Here is a 22,074-nt window from a genome sequence, read left to right as displayed (position 1 = left end):
GATTTTTACCAAAACAGGTTTCTTTTTGATAATGAAAAAACATCTTTAAGGATAATTTTCTCAGTGTATTCATTCATTCATTCATTCATTCATTCATTTTGATTATAGATGGACTCAATACCTTTACTTTATTTATTTATTTATTTTTAATGTGGTGCTGAGGATCAAACCTAGTGCCTCACAAGTGCTAGACAAAGGTTCTACTGAGCCACAATCCCTTAATATATTTTCAATCATTTAAAAAGTGGTCTAGTTACCACTATTATGTATAATTACAATGCATCAATAAAAATTTTAAAATAAGAAATTGGTTTAGTTTTTTAAAAAAAAAATAACTTCATTTTTAATTTGTAATAATAGTTAAAACTTGATCCTTAAAAAAATTCAGCATACTACAAGCACAAATGATAAACCCTTCTTAATATTTTTTTAAATGTAAAGGGGATTTTCTACTATGTGAGGTCAGTGCTGAAATCCCTGCACTAATCAAGGGTCAAGTGGTCTTTTTAAACATGTGTAGCTACCACTCATGAAAGCACAAAAGTACATAGTAATTCAGACATAATTTAATGAGTACCAGTAAACTTAAGTTTGTAAAGAAATCAAAAGGCTATTTAACAAATGAAAGGTATTAAATAAATACTTATTAATACATCAAGATGGTTATGTGGAAACCTGATCTCTTACTGTCATGTCTGTTTTCTGCTTAAACTGAGTGAGATTGTAAGACATATAAAATTCTGTTGAGAAAGTTTAAGAATGCAAACTTCAAGTTAGAACTTTTGACAATTTCAATCTTTATGCCTACCTTTTGAGACTTATTTGAAAAAGAAATAATTTTACATATTTTATAAAATTTTGCACAGTGTAAAAGACTTTGCTTCAAATATCCTTGCAGTGTTTCCCTTCATTAGAATGTCAGGATAATTTATAAGGGCTTAACTATTTCCTTCGACACTTTGCACCCATTAAATCAACTATTAATTAACTCCTCAGTATTGAGCATGTGATGGCTATCTATGTACCTACCACTGTGGAGAAAACAATCTTCCTGATAAAATAATGAAAGATTAAAAAGGAAACCTGAGGAAGCGTGGGTCAAAGCAAGAAAATTCGAAGGTGTTTAGAGTATATTAAAACACAATTTTGATATTAATATTATCAGAGAACAAGTCTTTAAAGGAGTTATATGTATTTCCTGACAACTCCAAAATTGTGCTGGGTATGAGGAAAAGCTCTTCAAATTTTTCGAGTTTAATAAGACGTTTGGTTTACAAAGACACCTATATGAAGAATGACTGTGATAAATCTGAACTCACACAAGTCTTAAAAGAACGTATCTGTTGGTATGCACAGCAAAACTGGGTTCCACCCAGAAATCATAAATCTTGGAAATTACCTGCATTAAGAAAGGTAATAATTCAATTCAGAGGACTGACACTACCCCATACAAGTTCCTGTAAGTTAGCCGACTATCAAAATACCATGAAACCCTACCAAACCCTCCTAGTCTTCTATGGATAAATCTCTTGATAATTGTTTTATAGGGTATATAAAAATCATTTTCAAATTTATAACAGTAAAGAAGTAGGAAACAAAATTTAATTACTATCAGAGAATTGTATGCAATGTATTATAAAGTGTATTTAGTAATAAAAATACATTTTTTTCTTATGTATTGTAGTTACAAAGCAGATTTATGCTAACAATCGATTTTATCTCAACACAGTCTCTTGATTCTCTTTATGTCAGATACCTTCTCTAGCTTAACCATAAGAAAAATCAGTTTAAGAGTTGACATGCTGAAGAAAAATTGAAGCCATGACAGAGAAAATTGCTAGGTTATATCAGCTCTGATTTAGGGGCTCAGTGAAATTAGGAGTTAGCTATGCTAATCTTTGGTATTTCTCTTTCCCTTGCACTCCAATTTGATCTTGGAGAGACAGTCAATGATTGTATCCGATAGTAGAACAAATGAGGAGAAAAGTTGCTCTCTCTATACATAAAACATAAATCTAGATCAAATTGCCAGATATACCTTGTCCATAAGATTCTTTAAATAGAACTCCCATTTCCTAAGTTAACCTCTGCAGGCAATTTTTGTGGCTCTATGAGTATACCTTCTATTTCATTCAATTAATTCCCATTTAGTTATAATTATTTTCTACAGTTAAAAGAATACACTATAGCTTAATTTACAGAAATTTTAAGGAGTAATATTTTAATTAATCCTAATTAGAATTCACTCTTAGTTTTGAATATAGACTTTAGGTTGAATTTTTCACATGAACCGTTTACTAAAACCAATCATGTTTTCAATTTTGATATATTTTGTTACATTATGACTATGTTGAAATAGTCTCTTATTAAATAGATATAATAATATCAATATAAATGTTTGCAATGGGTATTAGATTAACTTGAAATACTTTTTACTTTCATAGCATTCTAATGAAATAATGACACTAATAACAATGTTAACTATATTTCACTTTGATTTACCATAAAACCCCATGAAATTATTCTATTTGTGTGTTATTTAATTCTCCTCATGACTCCATAGGTACATTCTAATATTAAAATTCATTTTGTGTGTTGAAAAAGTAAAGTTAGAGAATGATTTACTTTTCTTTGTTGGTCACAAATAGAGCCTTCCTAACAAATACTTCTTTCTGTTCCCAAATTCTATGCTATTATATTTGGCAAAGTCTTAATTAGCACAAAATAAATAAGATTGAATAGTAATAGCCCTTATTTTTTACTTGCTTTTTAAATTCCTAAAATAATAATTGATATTAAGGGTTTACTTTGTGTTGTTAAAATCACTGCCATAAAAAAGTTGATCATTTTTAATTGCATATAGATAAGCTGGATAGAAACACTATTAACTTTGGCATACATTCAGTTATTATAGCACCTGTAATGAGCCTGAATCAATTCAATACCTAAGTGAAAGTGTGTTTCTTATTGGCTTTATGAACAATCCTCCATCTTTTTATAATTAAAAAAATAGCCAAAAATAGAATGGCCAAAGTGGAAAATAAAAAAAGGTATTATAAATGAAAGTGTACAGTTTAAAATGGTCTAATCAATGTGTCATAATAGAGAGCTTTCTAAATATGCCTGGAAATTATAGACTGAAGTTATAAATTGTCTTAACATATATTTTCTCCTAATTGTGGCGCTCAGGTAGCTGTGTTATACATTACATTTAAAGTGTAATGAATGTTAGAATGTTTGCCTTTGTACAATTTTCTTCAAAGAATTATGAACTGATTTCTACATTAAAACTATTTTAACATAATATATATATAAATTATTGAGAGAAGTTACTATATTACTATTATATTAATTCATCTAAAACCAAAGTATAAAATTATTGCTTTGTAAAATATGGATTATAAAATATGAAACTATAAACAAGTCAACTGAAAATAATCATACAGGAAAAATAATTCTTATTGAAATGTTATCCCATAGGAACATAATTTAAGAAATCTTGATTTAATAATAGAACCAGAACATTAAATAGAAAAAATAAAAGATTTTTATAGGCAGAAAGCATTTATACAAAAACCATCAAAATGATCTAGAAGTTCATTGAGTATTAAAAAAAACAGAAGAAATGCATTATGAAGAAATTGATATAATACAATAATTATATTCCTTATGGTAGTTCTACCACATACATGAGAGAGCATATTACTTCAATGTGGCCAAAAACATTACCCATGGTATGGCACTGACATTTTCTATTTTTCCTGTCACCAGCCTCTTCTTCTGGTATGAGAGCAATCACTATGACAAAGCGTATATATACCAAAATCCAATTTTACTGAAATGCAGTGTTCTGGTAAGAGTCCTTCAATAAGGTCCTCTCAGACTATCATTCTATTGTACATTAATTTTCTCAGCCTTAGATGCCTTTCCTTCTCTACTCTATTTGTTATTTTCTCATCTCAAGTCTACTTGTTATGTTCTTGATGGCAAGAGCTATGCTTTATTTCTCTTTATATCTCCACAACAGATCACATCAAATCAACTAATAAAAATACAAGTGCCTTTTAAAATCAATTGAATGAAAATGAAAGGTATCAGAGACATAAAAATATTTCAGAGATATAAATCAGGATTAGTTCCATTCCAAATAATGCACTGGAAGTAATAGAGGGAAATTTTAAATGAATAAGTACTTACTACTTATTTGATCAAATTTCTAGGGGAAAAGTTTGAGAATGTATAAGTATATATATAAAAAAAATGTAAAAATAGAAAAAGCCCTGAACCGGGAGTTGAGATATTGGGGATGTTCGATATCAACTGTTAACCAATTATCTGATTGGAACAGAGCATATCAACTAAAATTCATGAAAACAAAGCTTCTACAAGCCTTTCTTCATTATATTTGACTTTATATCATATTTCAGGTAAGATTGCTATTGATATTTGCTAAAATTAAAGTATGTTATAATGCTATATAAACAATTATTTTGAAAAATTATTTATTATTTATTTATTTATTTAATAACTATTTATTATTTATTTATTTAGCAGTAATAAATTTTGAAAAATTAAATGTTTCAGTTTTGATTATTGTTTAATAATATAAAAATTATATTATCATCCATGAAATTATAAAATTTTGTGGATGATGTGTTGTGTTGAAGCAACAGCATGGGTAGTAAAAGGTCTAACTGTTGGGCGGCCTGGGTAATCAGTCTCCACATGATGCTCAAGCACCTGTCATGCTCTGTGGGAGTCTTGTGCTGCTCACTGAGAACTGCTCCTCCATTCTTTCTAGAAAACTAAGTCTGTTGAATTGCTTATGTTCAAGGGTTTGCAGCACTTTCTATTGAAAGTAAGAGGGGAAATCTCATTTTAATTATAAGTGTTGATAATATCCATGGTGATCTTTCCTTGAAGGGCTGATTGTGGGAACTCATGGAGGATGGAATTTTATTATCTATGTCCCTAAGGATAGAAGATTAGAAAATAAATCAATAAATACCGTCTTAACTCTACCAACGTAAAACAAACTGTTGTTGTCAGGACAATGAATTTTGGAAATGTTCATAAACTATTCAATGCTCATTGCTGAGAACTTCAGTTCATACTTGTGAGAGTTTGACACAGATACGTAAAATATGTGGCACTAGATTAGGTGTACAGAGGCAGATGTTAAGGTCAAAGTCAACAAAGGCTAGAAAAATGGTGGTGAGGACAGTTTAATAATAAGTTAACACAATTTAGGCTTCAGTTTCTAATATATGTATTAATTCCAAAGCTCTAAAAAATAGAACACTAGTCAAAATTGAACTTTTCTGCTGCCTGTAATATAGTAAATGATGTGAGTTAACAAAATGCATATTTTTTTTTACAAAAGATCTGGAATATATCTGAATCTATTTATTTTCATTACTACTAATAGTATTTATATCCATCAAATCTTACATAGCATGTGTTCAAATGATCAGCACTTTGAAAAAGTGTTTGCAATGCTATGGAAAGAAAATAATTATTCTGGAAGGGTAATATTCATGTAATACTAAGATGTGATAAAACATAATTCAATCAAAAGGCAGAAAAAATATAAGCATATCAGACAAAATCTTTTTAAAATTTTTAATGCTTCTCATATTTCATATTTATTTGAAATTATTTTATATTTATTTTCTTATTATTAATGAGTATTCAATTTTGTGCCTAATTTTGTGCTTATAATTTGGTGTTATCTTTTATAACATATTCTCAGATTGCATAAGCTTCTGCTCTGAAAACTTGGACACATACGATCATAGATATTTGTATTATATAGTAGTAAACTTTTGTTAAAATCATTTTTGATAACTTGAAACTTTTAAAATATCTAATAAACTTAAATCTCAGAAACTGCAGTTTGAAATACAGATTGTTAATAATATATATTCATGGTTATTGACTGCATTTATCAAGCAATTAACAATGAAATGTGAGCTCAGAAAACAACTAGCATCAACAAATGGAACTAGATTATTGTTACTAAATACAAAGCTTTATAGGTTCTGAAGGAAGGAGAAACTACTATATAACTCCCAATTATAAAATGTATCATTTAAAACTGAAAAGAAGTGTGTTAATCACCTTTCTGTCAGTATAACAAATATCTGAAATCATCAACTTATAAAGAGGAAAGGTTTATTGGCTCAGAATTCCAGAAGTTTTGGTTCATAATTGGATGGCTCTATGGCTTTGGTCCTTTGGAGGCACATCATGGTGGGAGCATATGGTGGAACAAAACCACTCACCTCATGGCTGGAAGGCAAAAGAGACAATGAGGCTCTAGTCCCTGTTGAGGACACACTGCCAATGACCTGAAGACCTCCCAGGAGGCCCCACATCTTAAAGTTTCTACTTCTTCTCAATATAGCCAAGGTGTGAGCAAACCCTGTAACACATGGAGCTTTGTAGAACACTCAAGATCCTAAACATAACAGAATACTATATGTATATAAAAATTCACAGCAATTTTCTTGGTAATTTTTCAAAACTAGAAATAATCCAAAAATTCATTTGTAGAAGAATGGATATATATTTTTTCATGTATCCAGAATATGAAATAATAATTAAAATTAAAAGGGATGAAAGTCAAAATAATTATGATGAATATAACAAACAAAATTCTATGTATGTAAAATTATAGATAATGTATATTAATCCACACTTATAAAAACACTATTTGTTGTCTAGGAGTAAGGGACAGAAAGGTACCCACATAGACAGTCAGAAGCAACCTGGCAGATTATTAATATGTTCATTTTCTTTATTATGTTGATATTTCTGAATGCACATATATGTGTCAAAACCCAATAAACTGTATGCTTTAAGAACGTGCAGTTTGTTGATTGCCACTTATATCTCAAAAAAAGTATAAAAATTGCTTTGAAAAATAAAGGCAAATTAAGACTCATTCAGTTCTAAATTTAAACAGAACTGTGAATATTCTCCTCATTGTTCAGGGCCTCTGAAGAAATGGAGTTATTTCCCAGAATGTCTTTTGGTTGTGGGTGAATGAACACACACACTACAGAGAAAACAGTTTCAACAGGTTGAATTTCCCAGAAAATCCCCAGAGGACAAAAGTATCTGTATTTAAGTCCATTGTGAGAATGACAGAAAGGGAGAGGAAGCAAGAGTAAAAGCAACATATCTGGGTGGCTAAAATGTAAGCAAAACGAAACAAAACCCCTGAGAAGTATTCTAAAAAAGATGTTTGGTTATAACCATGGTACATGCTGCTCATTGCTGATTTGAAATCAAATAGATGATGAGCCCATTAAGGGTTTAGCATAGTAATCCTTCCAAGGAAACATGAAAGGTGAGGTGGAAAGGAGTCCACGTCTTAGAGTGAAAGCAACACGGGGTTGCAACCCTCTGTAAGCAGGCTCTCTTATCATCTCTTCATCCTGTGCTCTCACCCCCAAATACAGACACACTAGGAAAGCAAGCCCCATTGTTTCTATTTTCTTTGTAGTCAAAAATGACCAGAAGTATAACCACAACAAATTTGCGAAGGTATTACAACAATGATCAAAATGGTGAGGAACCCATAGATGGACTGATGGTGGGAAACAGCATATTAGGAAAGAGGATGTCCTCACCTCACATTGTATGGAAGAAGAAAAGTAAAAGACTTTGTACTACTAGCTTCTGATTAGCCAGATGGTCCTTCTTGCCCGGCCTATTAGAAAGGTAAGAGAAGAATAGGAATACAGTGATTCTAAGAATAAACACTGAGAGCAGATTTCTAGTAGAAATCTAATTGTTTGTAATTCAGAAAAATATATCAGAGTAGCAGAAACTTACAGGAATTATAGACCTCCTACCCTTTAAACAGCCGCTCACCCCCTTCTTTTCCTGTCTACACACCTTCCAACATACAAGCTCATGAAATACGAGGGTGGTATTTAATTACTCCTTCACTTCTGAAATGTCAATCTTTTTCCAAAGACATTAAACTCCTTTGCATTAATTATAAATTGATAGTTATAAAAAATAGGTTTATGACCTGTATTTATTTGAATACATACTAAATATGTATTTATAATAGGATAATATACAATATCACCAGCCAGCAGTTATAATTCCTGACCTGGAGTAAGATTGACTCTTTTAACACAGAGAATCCTGTATTAACTATACATATGATTTTCAATAAATCACATAGATATGTTTATCTTGACTATTCTCCATAAAATGAGCAAAAACATCTTAAGAACCAAATCTAGTCGTTCAGAAAGAGTACATATAATAACCCATTTTGGGGGGTGTCAACTTAATGCCTAGCATTATAAGTCTTGGAAATAATTTTTAAAAATTGTCTTTCACCATGACTTTCACAAAAAAATACTGCACCTAAAGCTTTTTGGAGAAAGCAGTATAGCTCAAATTCTCCTTGTTTTTTTTTTTTCATAAAATGAACTGTGTTTTAAAGTATATAAATTATTATGAAACTATGATGAGGCTAGCATGCTAATTAGTTAGGTTTTCTGTAGAAAATCTCTCCTTGGCCTAAATCCAGTAGATCAGAAATAAAGGAAGCAAAGAATAGAAGGAAGTCCGGTGCTAATGAATTTGTAATGAACACTGAGCATTAACAGGTCAGACTACAATAGCATGGTGTGCCATAAATAATTTCTTGCTCAGTTGAACCTGCAGCCACATATGTCTCTTATGTTTTCTTCAGATTAAAATGTTTGTAGGTTGTGAAATATAAGGAATTTAAAAGAGTATCAATTTATAATTCTATATTGGCTAATAATTAAAGTAAAAGATGTAGACTAACAATATAATTATTTTGACAGAAACATTATGATATGAAACAATAAATCATAGTTGTGTGTACAGACACAGTGGTGAAGAGTGAGGAGAACAGTTCAGATACAATAGATTTGGGTTGATTTGATTCAAAGAATAGAGTTTTGGCTTCCCCCAGCCCCTGGAGTTTTGTTAGCTTAATTTTAAAATATTATTTTGTAAGGATTGAGATAAGGCAAATCCCACACTAATTCAAGAAGATCCATGATAAAGCTGAGCTGGCATTGGAGTCATGAGGAAGTTTTTGAATTTCAATTTCAAGATTCTGTGGATCTTCATTTGGGATTTCTCCACTTACTTGACTCACCTATTCCATGTCTCTTTCTGTCCAGAAAGCCAGAAGTAGTTACTGAATATCACCTACCAACTCCATGTCAGGTGGAAGAAAGCAACCTTCAAATTAAGTATTCAAAGGTGTCAGAAATCATCCTTCATATCTGTGGATTCTGAAGTAGTAATGGAGAGAAATTGTGTTTACCTGATGAAGGATAGGATAAGAAAAGAGGTCTGTCTTCAGAGGACAGAAAAGGTAAAAAAAAAAAAATAAGAGCAGTTACCTAAGTTTCAGGTTGTGGATGTGTGATGTGGAAACAGATTACTCTATTCTGGGACAAGATGATCATTAAAAGATCCAAGTTTGTCAACTAGGCAGTGAGTGAGTGCTCTATTTGCATCTCATTCATGGCTGTTTTTCCAGTCTTAAGTATAACATCTGGAACAATGTAGTTCCCAATAACTAACAATTGCTGATTATTAGCTGGAGTGTGTGTGATTTCCTGTGTTACTGATCTTGTTTTCTCATTTTCTGCTTTGAGTAAAAGAACTCTCCTGAATCACTATCTCTAATTATTTCTCTCTTCCCACCATCTCTTGAACTCGCTGTTATTAGATTCATCTTTCTACCTTAGAGGTGATATTTTTCCTTTTACAAAGTTAGCAATGACCTCTACATTTCTGAATCCCATGGTAAAAATTCACCTGACATTTTACTTAACTTTTCAGTGACATTTGACAAAATTTGTCTCTTCTTCACCCCTAGAATTATTTCTTTACTTAACCTCTATGGCACTACACACTTCTGGCTTTGCTTTTTCCTCACTAGCTACTTTTTAGCATCCCCCTGCTGGATCTTCATTTCTTTGGCCTGTTGCCTTAATATTGAAATGTTTCCAGTTTTATCCCTTAGATGTCTTTAGTTTTTCAGTCTACTTACTCTCTTGGTGATCTCAACCATTCTCATGTCTTCTGAACTCAAATATCCCTATCCCAAACTACTCTTGTGAAATTCAGGGGGGAAAAAAAAGTACATCCTGTAATCTGACATTTCAACTTGAACTTCCCACTGCCACAGTAATTACCATGTCCATAAGTGGATTCCCAGTCTTCTTCAAATTTACTATGCTTATATTTTCTTCCTCTCTCAGACAATGGCAATTCTGCCTTTAGTAATAACTTGGTGTCCTCCTGGACTTCTGTTTGCTAGTCCCCTTCACTCTATGTGTTAGTTTGTCCTGCCAGTTCCTTATTCAAAATATTTCCAGAGCCTGAGGCTTAGCATAGATAGCTTTTACAATGTCAAGGTAAGTTCCTGTTATCCCTAGTTTTTCTAATGTTTTGAACATAAAGGGATGCTGTACTTTGTCGAATGCTTTCTCTGCATCTATCGAGATGATCATATGATTCTTATATTTAAGTCTATAGATGTGGTGAATAACATTTATTGATTTCCATATGTTGAAACATCCTTGCATCCCAGGGATGAATCCTACTTGATCATGGTGCACAATTTTTTTGATGTGTTTTTGTATTCGATTCGCCAGAATTTTATTGAGGATTTTTGCATCTAGGTTCATTAGAGATATTGGTCTGTAGTTTTCTTTCTTTGAGGTGTCTTTGTCTGGTTTCAGAATCAGGGTGATGTTGGCCTCATATAATGAATTTGGAAGAGCTCCCTCTTTTTCTATTTCCTGAAATAACTTGAAAAGTATTGGTATTAATTCTTCTTTAAAGGTTTTGTAAAACTCCGCTGTATACCCATCCAGTCCTGGGCTTTTCTTGGTTGGTAGTCTTTTGATGGCTTCTTCAATTTCATCCATTGATATTGGTCTGTTCAGATTGTGTGTATCCTCCTGACTCAGTCTGGGCAAATCATATGACTTAAGAAATTTATCGATGTCTTCACTATCCTCTATTTTATTGGAATATAGGTTTTCAAAATAATTTCTAATTGTCTTCTGTATTTCTGTAGCATCTGTTGTGATATTGCCTTTTTCATCCCATATGTTAGTAATTTGAGTTCTCTCTCTTCTTATCTTCGTTAGCATGGCTAAAGGTCTGTCGATCTTATTTATTTTTTTGAAGAACCAACTTTTAGTTTTGTTAATTTTTTCAATAGTTTCTTTTGTTTCAATTTCATTGATCTCCGCTCTGATTTTAATTATTTCTTGCCTTCTGCTACATTTGCTGTTGCTTTGCTCTTCCTTTTCTAGGGCTTTGAGTTGGAGTGTGAGCTCATTTATTTGTTGTTTTTTTCTTTTTTTGAGGAATGACCACCAGGCAATGAATTTTCCTCTTAAAACTGCTTTCATTGTGTCCCATAGATTCCGATATGTTGTGTCTGTATTTTCGTTTATCTCTAAGAATTTTTTGATTTCCTCCTTTATGTCTTCTGTAACCCATTGATCATTCAGTAACATATTGTTCATTTTCCATGTGATGTAGGATTTTTCCTTCCTTCTTTTACCATTGATTTCCATTTTCATTCCATTATGATCAGATAAAATGCTAAGCCTCAGGATAGCATCATTCTGAATGGACAAAAGTTGAAGGCATTCCCGCTAAAATCCGGAACAAGACAGGGATGCCCTCTATCTCCACTTCTATTCAATATAGTTCTCGAAACACTGGCCAGAGCAATTAGACAGACGAAAGAAATTAAAGGCATAAAAATTGGAAAAGAAGAACTTAAATTATCACTATTTGCAGATGACATGATTCTATACCTAGAAGACCCAAAAGGGTCTACAAAGAAACTACTAGAACTAATAAATGAATTCAGCAAAGTGGCAGGATATAAAATCAACACGCATAAATCAAAGGCATTTCTGTATATCAGTGACAAAACTTCTGAAATGGAAATGAGGAAAAACACTCCATTCACAATATCCTCAAAAAAAAATTAAATACTTGGGAATCAACCTAACAAAAGAGGTGAAAGATTTATACAATGAAAACTACAGAACCCTAAAGAGAGAAGTAGAAGAAGATCTTAGAAGATGGAAAAATATACCCTGTTCATGGATAGGCAGAACTAACATCATCAAAATGGCGATATTACCAAAAGTTCTCTATAGATTTAATGCAATGCCAATCAAAATCCCAATGGCATTTCTTGTAGAAATAGATAAAGCAATCATGAAATTCATATGGAAAAATAAAAGACCCAGAATAGCAAAAGCAATTCTAAGCAGGAAGTGTGAATCAGGCGGTATAGCGATACCAGATTTCAAACTATATTACAGAGCAATAGTGACAAAAACAGCATGGTACTGGTACCAAAACAGGCGGGTGGACCAATGGTATAGAATAGAGTACACAGAGACTAATCCACAAAGTTACAACTATCTTATATTTGATAAAGGGGCTAAAAGCATGCAATGGAGGAAGGATAGCATCTTCAACAAATGGTGTTGGGAAAACTGGAAATCCATATGCAACAAAATGAAACTGAATCCCTTTCTCTCACCATGCACAAAAGTTAACTCAAAATGGATTAAGGAGCTTGATATCAAATCAGAAACTCTGCGTCTGATAGAAGAAAAAGTTGGCTCCGATCTACAGATTGTGGGGTAGGGCTCCAAATTCCTTAATAGGACACCCATAGCACAAGAGTTAACAACTAGAATCAATAAATGGGACATAATTAAACTTAAAAGTTTTTTCTCAGCAAAAGAAACAATAAGAGAGGTAAATAGGGAGCCTACATCCTGGGAACAAATTTTTACTCCTCACACTTCAGATAGAGCCCTAATATCCAGAGTATACAAAGAACTCAAAAAATTAGACAATAAGATAACAAATAACCCAATCAACAAATGGGCCAAGGACCTGAACAGACACTTCTCAGAGGAGGATATACAATCAATCAACAAGTACATGAAAAAATGCTCTCCATCTCTAGCAGTCAGAGAAATGCAAATCAAAACCACCCTAAGATACCATCTCACTCCAGTAAGATTGGCAGCCACTATGAAGTCAAACAACAACAAGTGCTGGCAAGGATGTGGAGAAAAGGGTACACTTGTACATTGCTGGTGGGACTGCAAATTGGTGCGGCCAATTTGGAAAGCAGTTTGGAGATTCCTGGGAAAGCTGGGAATGGAACCACCATTTGACCCTGCTATTGCCCTTCTCGGACTATTCCCTGAAGACCTTAAAAGAGCATGCTACAGGGATACTGCCACATGGATGTTCATAGCAGCACAATTCACAATAGCTAGACTGTGGAACCAACCCAGATGCCCTTCAATAGATGAATGGATAAAACAAATGTGGCATCTATACACAATGGAGTACTATGCAGCAATAAAAAATGACAAAATCATAGAATTTGCAGGGAAATGGATGGCACTAGAGCAGATTATGCTTAGTGAAGCTAGCCAATACCTAAAAAACAAATACCAAATGTCTTCTTTGATATAATGAGAGCAACTATGAACAGAGCAGGGAGGAAGAGTAGGAAGAAAAGATTAACATTAAACAGAGACATGAGATGGGAGGGAAAGGGAGAGAAAAGGGAAATTGCATGGAAATGAAGGGAGACCCTCATTGCTATACAAAATTACATATAAGAGGTTATGAGGGGAATGGGAAAATAAACAAGGAGAGAAATGAATTACAGTAGATGTGGTAGAGAGAGAAGTTGGGAGGGGAGGGGAGGGGGGATAGTAGGGGATAGGAAAGGTAGCAGAATACAACAATTACTAATAGGGCATTATGTAAAATCGTGGATGTGTAACTGACGTGATTCTGCAATCTGCATTTGGGGTAAAATTGGGGGTTCATAACCCACTTCAATCTAATGTATGAAATATGATATGTCAAGAGCTTTGTAATGTTGTGAACAACCAATAAAAAAAATGTTAAAAAAATATTTCCAGAGGAAAAATATTTTTCAGCAACTCCGTTGCTACTGCTTTGTTTTAAGTCATAATTATCATGTGTCCTGATCACTGTAATATTTTCCCTAATCTGTTTTTGCAGTCTGTTGTCAAGGCAGCAAAGTGTTGCTGTAAACATAGATTACATCATGTCATTCATCCTCACAGAATCCACTAATGTCTTCCTCTCTCACTTAAAGTAAAAGTCAAACCCTTTGAAATTATCTATAAAGTCCAGCACAACCTGTTCCTCATAGTCACTTTTGACTTTAATATCTTCTACTCACTCCACTACAGCCAAATAACTTTTTTCTACTTTTTGTTGACCTTGTCCAGACATGTGTGCCATCTTGGGACCCTTGCACTTGCTGCTTAAATTTCGTCCAGTGGTCTTCGCCAAGCCATAAGCATAACTGCATCATTTATTTCAGACCTTTGCTTAAATATCTCCCTCCAATAAAGGACTTTTTGTACAAGCTATCTATATTCCAGAGATCCACATATCCCAACATACACTCTCTCTTGTGTTTGTTCATCTCCAAAGCAGTTACAAACATGAACATATTACTTCTTTATGCTGTAATTGATAGCCCAGAATTTCAATGCAAATCTTTAAAGGCAGGAATATACATTGTTTTTGTTTTTAACAATGTATTTCTAGAGCCTAGAAACACCCTCATGCTATCTCCTACACTATCTCCCTTGATTTCACCTTTTTAGTGCACACAAGAGAACTTCCCACTGCCTTCTTTGGGATTTTCTGATTTATGGAATTCACTCTATGCAAGTGCAATTGTTGAAGAATCACTGTCCCTTATGAGCAGAATTCAACTAGTGACTATTGAATGTTGGCATATAAATGTCCCAGCCAAATTTTGTGTGTGTGTGTGTGTGTGTGTGTGTGTGTAGTCTCACAGCCAAAATAACTCTGAGAGATTCCTTATACTGACTCTCAGAGTTCCCAGGGACATTAAGTTCCAATTTCTCACTGTTGTCACTTGGCTGATTACCTAGCACTCCAGACATGTTGCTTTCCCCAGTCACTTCCTTGCTGTCATACCAATGTCTCAGTTCCAACTCCCAAACAGATTATTTACTTATTAGATTATAATATTATTTTTACTGTATACACAACCTCAAAAACTGTTGAGTTTTTTGGGGAAGTTTAAATATTTTATGAACATAGTAGAATAAGTTTAATAAAATGCAGAATTCACCAGCAACAATTTTTATCCATGTGTCTAAGTTAGTCTATTTTAATCTTAATAACTATTATATTATTTTTTGGCAATCATGTATACACAAAGGAATGCCTGTCACAAACATCTTATGCAAAATATCAGTTTAGTAGTAGCAGAAGAGGCATGAGTGCTAAAGAAATTAGCATCCTAACTTGTGAGCACACAGTGGGCAAGTACCCTGGAGAAGCTCTCTTCTTGGGCCACCCCTTTACACCTTCTCATTTGTAAAATTCTGGTTTGTAACAGGCCAATAAACTAAATGGGGTGAAAGTGTACCTTAAACTTTTAACTAAGTTCCATTTTAATTCATTCTTTCAACCTCACTTTTATTTTGTGCCAATTCTACACTTCCATAAATCTCTCATAAAGCATTTCTTTATTTCCTTGTTATATAAATTTTACTGCAGTGATACTCTCAATTGAGTTTTTAATTTGGTTTATCGTTTCCTTCATTTCTAGAATTATTGTTTGATTATTTTTTATAATCTCTATCTCCTGATAAAGATGCTTAACTTCTTCTTTTATCTGTTTATGAAATGCATTCTCAATGTGTTCTTTCGCTGCTTGAATTTGCTGTCTTGTATCCTCTTTAAGGTTCCATTCCATCTGTCTTAGGTGTTCCTTGAGTTCTTTATATGACCATTTTTCTGATGACTCTAGGTCCTCCTGAATATTTAGGCTGTCCTGCATTGTTTGTACTCCTTTTCTTCCTTGTTTTTTGAAGCTGCTCATGTTGCTTCTTGTTCTGTTTGACTGCTGAGTTACTGTTTACTCCTATAGATTAATTTGATGCTTGGGAGGAAAGGTATTTGAAGGGAAGGGAAGAAGTCTCTAATGAATGAGAATGAGAGTAGGCAGGTAGATTTCAAGGAAAAAAGGGGGGATAAGAAAAATGAAAAGACTACAGAAGAAAAAGAATAGGAACTAAAAAATAAAAAAATAAAAAAAATAAAATAACAATAATAATTAAAGAAAATTTAAATTAAAATTAGTAGGAAAAAAATTAAAAAAAAATATTTTGTAAAAAATATATTTAAAAATTAATAAAACAACAAGAGAGAAAAAAAAATGAAAATGAAAGAAAAACCCAAATAAAAAAAAGAGAAAAGAAAAAGAGAAAAAAAAATTAAAAAAAAAAAAACCTAATAAATGCCGTCTTAGAGTTTGATTAACTTCTCTTCCAGTAGATGGCGCTGTGCCCACCAGGTCAAGTTTCTCCTGTCAATACGCGGGAACCAATCACTGTGCAGCAGCTCCTCCCAGACTGGGCGAGTCTCCAATCCTGAGTGTCTAGGGGCTCCTCTTGTGTCTAGTCACTTCCCACTTTTTCTCTAGCCAGGCCCCTCTCACCACAATACTGGCTACATGCCAAGTCTGCTGCTCCCGGGAGCCCTGTTTTCATGAATGACTGGGCACACTCTTCCAGTTTGCCATTCCCTCAGACCCTAAGTTTGTAGAGTTTGGGGCTGAGAATCCTCAGCGGATTTTACTTGTCCTCCGGTGTCCACTTCCCCGTAGCTGGTGCAAGAGACCTCAGCAGTCAGCCCTGGTGGGAGCGGTAATTCCGCTCCGCGGGTCCCGCACCACCTCTGATTCCCTCGGGCTGGCTGAGAAAAGGGAAATTGCATGGAAATGAAGGGAGACCCTCATTGCTAAACAAAATTACATATAAGAGGTTGTGAGGGGAATGGGAAAATAAACAAAGAGAGAAATGAATTACAGTAGATGGGGTAGAGAGAGAAGTTGGGAGGGGAGGGGAGGGGGGATAGTAGGGGATAGGAAAGGTAGCAGAATACAACAATTACTAATAGGGCATTATGTAAAATTGTGGATGTGTAACCGATGTGATTCTGCAATCTGCATTTGGGGTAAAAATTGGGAGTTCATAACCCACATCAATCTAATGTATGAAATATGATATGTCAAGAGCTTTGTAATGTTGTGAACAACCAATAAAAAAAAATTAATAAATAAATTTTACTGCAGTCTTCACATACTTAATTTCAAGTTTGGGGATTGTAAATAGTTTGACTAATTCCTAACTACATAAATTATTAATGAGAGGTACTTTCATTGTCAACTTCTACTCACTTTATGGAAGACTTTAGTCTTCATTATTTGACTTGAGACCATTAAAACTCCAACTAGTCTTATTGATCAAAGATAAAAGAATAAGTATGCATATACACAAAAAATAAGACTTAAAATTATCTAAAATGAACACAGTACTAGAAGAATAAAACACTTATTCCAGAAGAAATATAGAAGCATAAGGGCACAACATTGGTGAGTAGGTTATTTTCTTCCTTTTCCTTCTTTTTAAAGCTTCACAGTTGAAAAATACTCCATTAAAAAGAATAAACAGATCAATCTTGAACTCATCAATCAAATACGGGAATGAATATAATTAGCAAACATCACATCAATTTAGTTTAATAAAATGTAAATTAGGGGCTAGGGTTGTGGCTCAGTGGTAGCATGCTTGCCTTGCATGTGTGAGGCACTGAGTTTGATCCTCAGGACCATATAAAAATAAACAAACAAAATAAAGTTATTGTGTCCATCTACAACTAAATAGAGAGATATAAATTATAACATAATGGTTTTAGGGACAGTGTACTTGATTTTGAAAAGCATTCAATGACTAGTTATTCCTAAAGATTTGGAGGAGAAAAAAAATATCCTAACATTGATCCAGTGCAGTATACGATAAGAGATACATCATAGTTATAAGACTAACTAGAGCTGTAAGACCCATTCAAGTAGCTGACAGGGCCTAAACTATGTGTCATTTAGTAATTGGACACAACATGGACTAGGAATTTCCAACCTAGCAGGAAGGATTTCAAGGATAGCAAGGCTACATTATTGCATATGCAACTTTTGTGAAACTTAGAACAAAGTTGACTCTTACAAGAATAGCTTAACCTTTTCTTAATATGGCCATTTTGATAATATTAATTCTCCCTACACATAACATGGAAAATCTTTCCATATTATAAGGTATCCTTCAATTTATTTATTTAGTATTCTGTAGTTATTGTAGGGGTCTTTCACCTTTTTGTTAGATTCTCAAGTACTTTATTTTTTTTGAAGCTATTGCGCATGGGATAGTTTTCCTAATTTCTTTTAGCTGATTCATCATTAGTGTATAGGAACCCAATTTACTTATGGATGTTAATTTTATATCCTGTTACTTTGATGCAATTCCTTCTAACATTCCAATGAGGCTCTTCATAGAAAAAGAAAAAGCTGTCATGAAATTCATTTGGAAAAATAAGGGGCCCAGAAGAGCCAAGGCAATCCTTAGTGAGAAAAGTGAAGCAGGAGGTATCACAATACCAGACATTAAATTATGCTACCGAGCTTTAGTAACAACAAAAAAAAGCACCAAAAGAGACATGAAAACCAATGGAATGGAAGACACAGACATATTCATAAATACAGTTACCTCATAATGGACAAAGGTACCATGAGCATACATTAGAGAAAAGATACCTTCTTCAACAAGTGGTGCTGGGAAAACTGGAAATCCATATGTAACAAAATGAACTTAAACTCCAATCTCTCACCCTAAACAAAACTAAACTCAAAGGGGATCAAGGACCTAGGCATTAGACCAGAGATCTTGTGCCCACTAGAAGAAAATGTAGGCTCAATTCTCCATCATGTTGGCTTAGAAACTGACTTCCTCAATCAGACTCCTAAAGTGGAAGAAGTAAAGTCAAGAACCAATGAATGAGATGGAATCAAACTAAAATGCTTCTTCACAGCAAAGGAAACAAAACTAGAAAGTGAAGGGAGTGCATACAGAATGGGAGAAAATATTCACCAAAGGTACCTCAGATAGAACATTAATCTCCAGGATATACAAAGAATTCAAAAAACTTATGTGACAACCCAGAACAGAAAACCGATGAGGTTACCTTTAACAAAGTATTTTGATTTTAATACCCATGGCTCTGATAGAACTTCTAGAGTACTATACCAAAACAAAACAAAACAAAACAAAACAAACAAAAAAAAAAACAAGCAAATTTAGAATGTTCATTTAAAAATATCTATTGTTGAAAAAAAAACGGAGATACAAAACTCTTCTAAAGAAGCAGTGCCATGATAAAGAACCATTTAAACATGTAGAACACGTAGAACACTTGTATTATTACTACATGGATTTTAAAGTGCTGTTCAAAACTATTTAGGAAATAAATAGAGAGATGAATGAAATCCAAAAATCTAAATTTTAAAATATTTTATTACTCCCCTCTATCATGTTTTAATATTTTTCTTACTCAGAAAGCTTAGCAGAAAATAGAAAATAATAGGTGAATTATAACACTCCTTTTAGGTGAGACATTAAAGACTAAAGTTTGATTTTTAACAACTTAATAGTTTTTATCCTAGAAACAAAAAACCTCAAAATTAATTGTAAAATACTGAAAATAAGTAGAAAAATATTCATTTGTTTTACAAACTGTGGTGAGCCGTTTCTTCAGACCGGTCGCCATTACAAGATGGCGCCGGCCTCGTTGTGGTCTGTGACAAACAACTCCTTCTTTGGGAGAGTTGGCACTTGGTTCTTTGACACCCTATGAGAAAGCTCCACGTGGCAGCTTCACATTGGGTGTTCGGATACTTTATTAAGGCTGGGAGGGGCTTCCGGGAGAGGAAGAACTCTGCAGAGCCTGAATAAACAGCTGTAAGAAGATTCCCGGTGTTGCGTCTTCCTTGCGGGCAAGGGGGTCGCGACAAGTGGTGCCGAGACCCGGGAAAATCAAAACTTGCAAGTCGTCAGAGGTGGTGCACTGAACAGTCCCGGTAAGTGGGACCCCACAGTCCCGGTGAGTGGGACCCGATAGTCCCGGTGGGCGGGACCTGATAGTCCCGGTTAGTGGGACCCGCGACCAAAGCGGAATCAGCTCCTCTACTAAGAAAGAGAGAGCCTCATATTTTATTGCAGCTGCACTGTGTACTTTCACTTTTGTTTTCTGTGTTTCTTTTGTTGCTGTGTCCTGTTTTATTTGGCTACTGTCTGAAAAGATCAGCACTCCAGGCGCTAGACACTCCCTTACTAGTTTTTCACACAAATATGTAACAAGGCCTCTGGCCTTGAGCTGGGCTTCACAGTGCTGAGTACATTTCTAAGATAAGGGAGTTACTAACTGGGCTCCATGGTAACAGCTGGCAGGAGGAGGAACTGGAAAGGGAGATAGAGGAACTGGAGGGTCGAATGAAGAAGTCAAGATTTAAAGCATCTACGGCCCCGATCCCTGTTGCGCTCCCTCCTTATAACCCCGATTGGAACGAGGACAACCCCAGAAGGCAGGGGGGGTGTTCAGTGGCAGCCTAAGATATCCCAAACTTTTCCAGTAATTGAAAACCTGGATGCCGATGGACAGCCGGCCAGAGTGTATGTTTCTTTAGCCTTTAAGGACATTAAACAACTAAAGGAGGCAATTACTAATTACAGACCCCATGCCCCCTTTACATTGACTCTCTTCGAGTTTTTCTCTGCCAATCAGCTGACACCTAGTGACTGGCAACAACTTTGCAGGGCTGTATTGTCCGGAGGGATTTTTTTTGTTGTTGTTGTTGTTGTTGTTGTGGAAAAGTGAAAATCAAGAGAGGTGTCGTGAGCTAGCCTGAGTCAATCAGGACGCCGGCTTCCCACAGTGTAACCTTGAAATTTTAACAGGCTCAGGACAATATGCTATCATAAATCAGCAAATTAATTATGGTCCTGGGGTCTATGCTCAGATAGCTACAGCAGCGAGCGTAATTCCAAGTTTGATGCTCAGGGACGCCCACTGCAGCCGGGAAACGGGAACAGGGGCCCACCCCGGGCCCCGGAAGCCAGAGTGTACGGGGCGGTCCAGAGACAGAACAAGCTGCTACCGCAGTAAGATCTTGGCCAGGCGGGGAAAAATGCAGACAAAATCAAACAAAATGCAATCGGCTAGGAAACCTTGGGGAACTTTTGCCTCCAAAATGAGCAGCGGACTCCATGTTGCTTGCATCACCATGGTAACCATGGGGTGCCTAGCCAGAAGAGCGGCTTCCTGGTCCCACCTCCCACACTTTTGGGGGCTACCGATTGGTTCTTCCACAGTCACTCAGACAGGACTTCTAGTCCCGCCTTCCAGCCACTGACCTGTTTTGCTGTGTTTCAGATTTCTACCGGAGCTACTCAGAGCCTATATTTTTGAAACATGCCTGCCTATCAATGCTAACAAAAGATATCTTTTTCAGACAAAATTTATTTCCACAGCTTTCTATGTTACAGTCCTAAATTTAAGCTAGTTCCAAGTTAAATAACCTGACTTTTCTCTGTAGTTGTGTTACTAAATAATGTTCTATTGATGAGAGATATCAAATATGCTTCTTTATATTTTACTTTTAATTTTGGAAGTTATGAGGATGCATTTGCTTGCCACAGGAACAAGCCGGCAAAATTCCTGTGATGACCAAAAAATCCTTCTTCTCATTGCTAACCATAAAAATAAAAATGTATACTCAAGGATCTTATTTCAGTTACATCAAGTGACGTCACATAGAAGAGTGCACTCCTAGTTAAAAATAAATTAACATGGATCCAAATATTTTAAGACCACGTGGTTACATAAAGTTAATACAATTATAAGTTAAGTTCTTATTCTTAATATATATTTTTTTAGATATTTACATCACCTATATTTGTTAATCTATAAATTAATTAGCACATGCCTAATTGATTAATTAATATATATTTGCCTAATTGTTTTTCTTCAACAGGAAACCCATAATTTATGTTTTATATTTACATTTATCAGATACTCTGCCTT

The sequence above is a fragment of the Spermophilus citellus genome (assembly GCF_964194105.1).
Source record: "Spermophilus citellus genome assembly, chromosome: 8".
Taxonomy (NCBI): Eukaryota; Metazoa; Chordata; class Mammalia; order Rodentia; family Sciuridae; genus Spermophilus; species Spermophilus citellus.
Note: the sequence above shows the minus strand (reverse complement) of the source record.